The following is a 7,500-nucleotide window of genomic DNA, read 5'->3' on the forward strand; positions in this document are numbered from 1 at the left end:
AAAAAACACCGTACACCAACGCTGTGTGCAAAAATCCCAGTGGGATGCAAGTCAAACAACAACAACAACAACCACAAGACAGCTTAAATTAAGGTCATCAGTCTAACTCTGTACTACAACAAACAAACATGGCTAAATCAATAAACTTTTCGAAATCACCAAAATAAAGCCATGAAAGCAATGAAAAAGCAATCATAGGAACTGTGACAGAATTTTCACAATAAATGGCATAAACAACATGTACTACCAAAACCCTGCAGCCATAGCTGGCTGCATGAGTCACTCCACCTTTAAGATCAGCACACTAAATCAAAACACAGGTCATACTTTGTAGCGATCATCCGGAGCGAAACATTTTATTTTAGGTCACTGAATAGCACTGGCAGCTAGGGGTGTACAACTCCTCTAGAGCAGTTTTGAGTGAAGATCTCATAGGTAGTGACTCAAGTTTCAATTTATTGGCAACAGCATTCCAGACCCTGGGGGCATCAATAGCAAAGGCCCTTCCTCCAGTATATGTACGGCAATAGGGAATATTAAGCTGGTAAATGAGTGTAGACCTTAGGTCAAATTTGTTCTTTGAAACAGAGATGAGATCCAGCAGGTAATCTGCAGATTCTTTTGCAAGTACATCATGAATAAATAAGATCTGGTGCACAAGCCGTCGAACATTCAGAGATGTTAAGTTTGACCCAATGTAGAGGTCACAGTGGTGAGTCCTATATGGGCAGTTCAATGCAAATCTTAAGGCCGAGTGATACATTGAGTCAAGCTTCTTCAGTACAGTACTTGGGGCTGATTTATAAACAATGTCACAGTAATCAAGTAGAGGCAGTATGGTAGCTTTAATCAATTCCAAACGGAACATAGGGGGGAAGCAGTGCTTGTGTCGATATAGAAAACCAATTTTAATTTTTGTCTTTTTCCCAATATAATCAATGTGATCTTCAAAATTCAGTTTTGAATCCAGGATGATCCCAAGATACTTATAGATCTTAACTTGCTCTATTTGATCATTATTTAAGGAATGTAATTTGGGGAAAATAACTTCCCGCTTTAGTCCTGGTGAGAAGCATAGCACCTTGGTTTTGGCAGGATTTAGGACTAGTTTAAGAGCAACTAGCTGATGTTGTAGTTTGTTGAAATCACTCTGGAGCTTAGCAATCACGTCATCCGGAGAGCGGCCAGCAGTAATTAGTACCGTGTCATCTGCAAAAAGATTTACCCTGGAATAATCCAGTTCAGTGCCCAAGTCATTTACATAAAGAGAGAACAAGAGGGGGCCGAGAATGGAACCCTGTGGAACCCCTTTTGTTATCTTAACACTGTTTGACCTCCAACCATCTGTGAATACAGTTTGGGTGCGAGAAAAGAGGTAATTTTTTAACCATTTTACTGTGTTTTCGGAAAAACCGAGGCAACTTATTTTACTAAGCAGGATGTTGTGGTCTACTGTATCAAAAGCTTTGGACAAGTCAAGAAAAAGACAGGCGCAGTACTGCTTATTATCAAGGCTACTGTAAATGTGATTCATAGAGTCTAATGCAGCAGATGTGGTGCTGTATTTTTTTCGGAACCCAGATTGTTTTAGATGTAATAGATTGTTGGCGGACAGGAAACTGATAATTTGGTAGTTCAATAATTTTTCAAAAATTTTCATCAACGGGGACAAAATTGAGATAGGTCGGTAGTTATTTGGATCATCTTTAGGGCCCCCTTTGTGAAGTGGACGAACATAGGAATGTTTCCATTCTAGAGGAACTGATGCTTCTTTGATGGACAGGTTGAAAATATGGGCTATAGGTTTGTATATTAGGTGACCAACACTTAGTAGAGCAAAGACGGGAATACTATCTGCTCCGGTAGAGGAGGACCCTTTGAGGAAGGACAGTTGTTTCAGAACATTACTTTCGTGGATTGGCTGAAAACTAAATTCGCTTAATGTTTGGATAGGGGTGTAGGAATTTGCATGAGCAGGGGTGACTCCCAATAGATTATCAAATAGGGTACCAGCTTCAGAAAAATGAAGGTTAAAATTGTCAACTATTTTTTGGGGATCTGAAAAATATTCCCCATTTCGGTTAAGCTGAACGGGCAGATGATCTGTTTTGGATGCTTTTTCGATACATTTGATTGTTTTCCAGAAAATCCTGGCATTTCCATGAGATTCAAGGAGAGTAGAAGAGAAGTAGTCATTTTTTGCATGCCGTATTTTTTTGACGCATCTATTCCTTAAAATCCTGTATTCTAGCCAGTCATTAACCAAATTACTTTTCTGAGCACATGCCCAAGCCTTGTCTCTAGTTTTCATGAGTTTTGTAATCAAAGGATCAAACCATGGTGGACGATTGCCTTTAGTTTTAAATTTAACCAACGGAGCATGTTTGTTAAGAATTTGTAGAAACGTGTACCTGAAGGTCTCCCAAGCCGTAGTCAGGTTTGGAATATCACAGACCTTGTCAATATCCGAGTGAAGCACATCATTAGTAAATGCCTGTATGCTGAAGTGTCTCATGGAGTGCTTCTCAACCAATTTAGGGGGGGCTTTGTGTCTGGCTGATGATCTCACCCCAAAAATGAAGGAGTGATCACTAAGGTTATTACCTAGAACACCAGTCAGTGCGAAATTGTGAGGGGCATTTGTCAATAGGACGTCAAGCAGAGATGACTGTCCCGGATTTTTTAGGTTGGGTCTTGTGGGGACATTTATTAATTGAAACAGGTTAAATTCATCTGCAAAATTTGTGGCCACGGCCGGCGGGTTTAGCCAATTCCAATTTAGATCACCCACTAAAACTATTTCACCTTTAGGGAGGCCCCCAAGAAGCTCTCTCAGTGCAGATGCAGCTTCAACATCCTTACCACTAGGCGGTCTATAGCAGCACACTACCAATATGTGTTGATTATTAGGGAGAGTTATTCTGAGAGCCAGACCTTCAAAGCAACATTTTTTAAACAAGGAGTGAGCTGGTGAACATGCAATAGTATTACGAACATAGATGGCAATTCCACCTCCTTTAGATCCTCGGTCAAGCCGAAAAAGGTTGTAGTTGTCAATCGTAATCTGCAAGTCATTGACGGCAGGAGTGAGAAATGTTTCTGTTAGGCAAAATATGTCCGGGTCAAGATTTGCTACTTCTAGTTTTAGTTGACTTAATTTAATCAAAAGCCCTCTGATGTTGACATGTAGAACACCAACACCTTTTCTGCCAGAAAAATCTACAGAATTATATGAGTTCTTTACATTTGGGCCAGGATGAAGCTCAATACCACCCAGAAATAAGAAAAGTAGAATTAATAGTTTGCACAGGTATTTTCTGTGAAAGGATGAAGAGCGACGAACCTTGGACGAATAGCAGCAGCTCACAGATGGTGTTATTTTTAAGAGCAGAATGAAGTTTGGAAGGAGTGCTGGTGAAGTAATGGGACAAAGATAGGGTTTAAAAGGATACAATGATGGAGTGTAGAAGTGTCTATAAGTTGTTTCATTAGCAGGTGTAGTGGCAAATTTAGCAATAAGTATTGACGCGAAGTAACGCGGGTAGCCGTTTGTAGAGTTGAGTGTGGCACTAGATATGGCCGGGAGGGACAGTAGTAAGATACACAGCAGGTGAATTGACATCTTTAAAACACTAAATTTAAACACACACACAGCTCACTCACACGCAGCTCACCCTCACCCACTCTCACGCACAGCCCACACCCATGCAGCACAACGCACACACGGCCGCACACGCCGCCGCCATCTTGCTGCTGTTGTTGTTGCAGCTGCTGTTGTTGTTGCAGCTGCTGTTGTTGTTGCAGCTGCTGTTGTTGTTGCAGCTGCTGTTGTTGTTGCAGCTGCTGTTGTTGTTGCAGCTGCTGTTGTTGTTGCAGCTGCTGTTGTTGTTGCAGCTGCTGTTGTTGCAGCTGCTGTTGTTGTTGCTGCTGCTGTTGTTGTTGCAGCTGCTGTTGTTGTTGCAGCTGCTGTTGTTGTTGCAGCTGCTGTTGTTGTTGCAGCTGCTGTTGTTGTTGTTGCAGCTGCTGTTGTTGTTGTTGCAGCTGCTGTTGTTGTTGTTGCAGCTGCTGTTGTTGTTGTTGCAGCTGCTGTTGTTGTTGTTGCAGCTGCTGTTGTTGTTGTTGCAGCTGCTGTTGTTGTTGTTGCAGCTGCTGTTGTTGTTGTTGCAGCTGCAGGTGAACTGACTGTGTGAATTGAAGAGTAAAACTCGACCCATCCAGATGCGAAAATGCAAAAGCATACAACACCTGGTATTCCCAGGCAGTCTCCCATCCAAGTACTAACCATGCTCGACCCTGCTTAGCTTCCGAGATCAGACGCATTCGAGGTGAAATGGTCGTAGGCCATACTTGCAAAGACCTGACGCACATTCATATGTAAAAATCAAGATTCAACTATACTGCGGGATGTCAACACTCATGAAAACGTTAATTCTGGACTCCTGGTTGAGCCCCGAAAGAGTGGCATTAAACGGTCTTTTACAAAAAAATCTTGATCCCAATGCAGTACACCATATCCGCGTGCAATTTGCAGGTGAACTGACTGTGTGAATTGAAGAGTAAAACTCGACCCATCCAGATGCGAAAATGCAAAAGCATACAACACCTGGTATTCCCAGGCAGTCTCCCATCCAAGTACTAACCATGCTCGACCCTGCTTAGCTTCCGAGATCAGACGAGATGGGGCGCATTCGAGGTGAAATGGTCGTAGGCCATACTTGCAGAGACCTGACGCACATTCATATGTAAAAATCAAGATTCAACTATACTGCGGGAGGTCAACACTCATGAAAACGTTAATTCTGGACTCCTGGTTGAGCCCCGAAAGAGTGGCATTAAACGGTCTTTTACCAGAAAATCTTGATCCCAATGCAATACACCATATAAACGTGCAATTGGCAGGTGAACTGAGTGGGTGAATTGAAGATACGAAAATGCAAAAGCCTACAACACCTGGTATTCCCAGGCAGTCTCCCATCCAAGTACTAACCATGCTCGACCCTGCTTAGCTTCCGAAATCAGACGAGATCGGGCGCATTCGAGGTGAAATGGTCGTAGGCCATACTTGCAGAGACCTGACGCACATTCATATGTAAAAATCAAGATTCAACTATACTGCGGGAGGTCAACACTCATGAAAACGTTAATTCTGGACTCCTGGTTGAGCCCCGAAAGAGTGGCATTAAACGATCTTTTACAAGAAAATATTGATCCCAATGCAGTACACCATATCAGCGTGCAATTGGCAGGTGAACTGACTGCCTGAATTGAAGAGTAAAACGCGACCCATCCAGATGCGAAAATGCAAAAGCCTACAACACCTGGTATTCCCAGGCAGTTACACATGCAAGTACTAACCAGGCTCGACCCTGCTTGGCTTCCGCGATCAGACGAGATCGGGCGCATTCAGGGTGATATGGTCGTAGGCCATACTTGCAGAGACCTGACGCACATTCATATGTAAAAATCAAGATTTAACTCTACTGCGGGAGGTCAACACTCATGAAAAGTGTGTTCTGGACTCCTGGTTGAGCCCCTAAAGAGTGGCATTTAACGGTCTTTTACAAGAAAATCTTGATCCCAATGCAGTACACCATATCTGCGTGCAATTAGCAGGTGAACTGACTGGGTGAATTGAAGAGTAAAACGGGTCCCATCCAGATACGAAAATGCAAAAGCCTACAACACCTGGTATTCCAAGGCAGTCTCCCATCCAAGTACTAACCTGGCTCGACCCTGCTTATCTTACGAGATCAGACGAGATCGGGCGCATTCAGGGTGATATGGTCGTAGGCCATACTTGCAGAGACCTGACGCAACATTCATATGTAAAAATCAAGATTCAACTCTACTGCGGGTGGTCAACACTCGTGAAAACGTTTATTCTGGACTCCTGGTTGAGCCCCGAAAGAGTGGCATTAAACGGTCTTTTACAAGAAAATATTGATCCCAATGCAGTACACCATATCCGCGTGCAATTGGCAGGTGAACTGACTGCCTGAATTGAAGAGTATAACGGGTCCCATCCAGATACGAAAATGCAAAAGCCTACAACACCTGGTATTCCCAGGCAGTCTGCCATCCAAATACTAACCAGGCTCGACCCTGCTTAGCTTCCGAGATCAGACGAGATCGGGCGCATTCAGGGTGATATGGTCGTAGGCCATACGTGCAGAGACCTGACGCACATTCATATGTAAAAATCAAAATTCAACTCTACTGCGGGATGTCAACATTCATGAAAACGTTTATTCTGGACTCCTGGTTGTGCCCGGAAAGAGTGGCATTAAACGGTCTTTTACAAGAAAATCTTGATCCCAATGCAATACACCATATAAACGTGCAATTGGCAGGTGAACTGAGTGGGTGAATTGAAGATACGCAAATGCAAAAGCCTACAACACCTGGTATTCCCAGGCAGTCTCCCATCCAAGTACTAACTAAGCAGGCTCGACCCTGCTTAGCTTCCGAGCTCAGACGAGATCAGGCGCATTCAAGGTGATATGGTCGTCGGCCATACTTGCAGAGACCTGACGCACATTCTTAAGTAAAATTCAAGATTCAACTCTACTGCGGGTGGTCAACACTCATGAAAACGTTTATTCTGGACTCCTGGTTGAGGCCCGAAAGAGTGGCATTAAACGGTCTTTTACAAGAAAATCTTGATCCCAATGCAGTACACCATATCCGCGTGCAATTAGCAGGTGAACTGACTGGGTGAATTGAAGAGTAAAACGGGTCCCATCCAGATACGAAAATGCAAAAGCCTACAACACCTGGTATTCCCAGGCAGTCTTACATCCAAATACTAACCAGGCTCGACCCTGCTTAGCTTCCGAGATCAGACGAGATCGGGCGCATTCAGGGTGATATGGTCGTAGGCCATACTTGCAGAGACCTGACGCACATTCATATGTAAAAATCAAGATTCAACTCTACTGCCGGAGGTCAACACTCATGAAAACGTTTATTCTGGACTCCTGGTTGAGCCCCGAAAGAGTGGCATTAAACGGTCTTTTACAAAAAAATCTTTATCCCAATGTAGTACACCATATCCACGTGCAATGGGCAGGTGAACTGACTGGGTGAATTGAAGAGTAAAACACGACACATCCAGATGCGAAAATGCAAACGCCTACAACACCTGGTATTCCCAGGCAGTCTCCCATCCAAGTACTAACCAGGCTCGACCCTGCTTAGTCTTCCGAGATCAGACGAGATCGGGCGCATTCAGGGTGATATGGTCGTAGCCCATACTTGCAGAGACCTGACGCACATTCATTTGTAAAAATCAAGATTCAACTCTACTGCAGGAGGTCAACACTCATGAAAACGTTTATTCTGGACTCCTGGTTGAGCCCCGAAAGAGTGGCATTAAACGGTCTTTTACAAGAAAATCTTGATCCCAATGCAGTACACCATATCCGCGTGCAATTGGCAGGTGAACTGACTGGGTGAATTGAAGAGTAAAACGCGACCCATCCAGATACGAAAATGCAAAAG

General features: G+C 43.6%; 4 non-coding genes and 6 pseudogenes across 4 annotated transcripts; all 10 read right to left on the reverse strand.

Moving 5' to 3' along the window:
* Nucleotides 1-4,233: 4,233 nt before the first annotated feature.
* On the reverse strand, nt 4,234-4,342 carry LOC144725721 (5S ribosomal RNA; annotated as a pseudogene).
* A 249-nt stretch (nt 4,343-4,591) lies between these two features.
* LOC144725530 (5S ribosomal RNA) lies at nt 4,592-4,710 on the reverse strand (annotated as a pseudogene).
* A 228-nt stretch (nt 4,711-4,938) lies between these two features.
* Nucleotides 4,939-5,057, reverse strand: LOC144725280 (5S ribosomal RNA; annotated as a pseudogene).
* Nucleotides 5,058-5,306: 249 nt separating this feature from the next.
* On the reverse strand, nt 5,307-5,425 carry LOC144725322 (5S ribosomal RNA; annotated as a pseudogene).
* Nucleotides 5,426-5,673: 248 nt separating this feature from the next.
* Nucleotides 5,674-5,792, reverse strand: LOC144726132 (5S ribosomal RNA). The gene has a single exon (XR_013587191.1). It is a non-coding gene; the product is annotated as a 5S ribosomal RNA (ribosomal RNA).
* A 250-nt stretch (nt 5,793-6,042) lies between these two features.
* Nucleotides 6,043-6,161, reverse strand: LOC144726074 (5S ribosomal RNA). The gene has a single exon (XR_013587135.1). It is a non-coding gene; the product is annotated as a 5S ribosomal RNA (ribosomal RNA).
* Nucleotides 6,162-6,389: 228 nt separating this feature from the next.
* Nucleotides 6,390-6,512, reverse strand: LOC144725463 (5S ribosomal RNA; annotated as a pseudogene).
* A 249-nt stretch (nt 6,513-6,761) lies between these two features.
* Nucleotides 6,762-6,880, reverse strand: LOC144725165 (5S ribosomal RNA). Its single transcript, XR_013586651.1, has one exon. It is a non-coding gene; the product is annotated as a 5S ribosomal RNA (ribosomal RNA).
* A 249-nt stretch (nt 6,881-7,129) lies between these two features.
* Nucleotides 7,130-7,249, reverse strand: LOC144725232 (5S ribosomal RNA). The gene has a single exon (XR_013586711.1). It is a non-coding gene; the product is annotated as a 5S ribosomal RNA (ribosomal RNA).
* Nucleotides 7,250-7,498: 249 nt separating this feature from the next.
* LOC144725501 (5S ribosomal RNA) overlaps nt 7,499-7,500 on the reverse strand; it is a 109-nt pseudogene continuing 107 nt past the window's right edge.

Source organism: Lampetra planeri, chromosome 22, assembly GCF_965212315.1.
Source record: "Lampetra planeri chromosome 22, kcLamPlan1.2.h2, whole genome shotgun sequence".
NCBI classification, from domain to species: domain Eukaryota; kingdom Metazoa; phylum Chordata; class Hyperoartia; order Petromyzontiformes; family Petromyzontidae; genus Lampetra; species Lampetra planeri.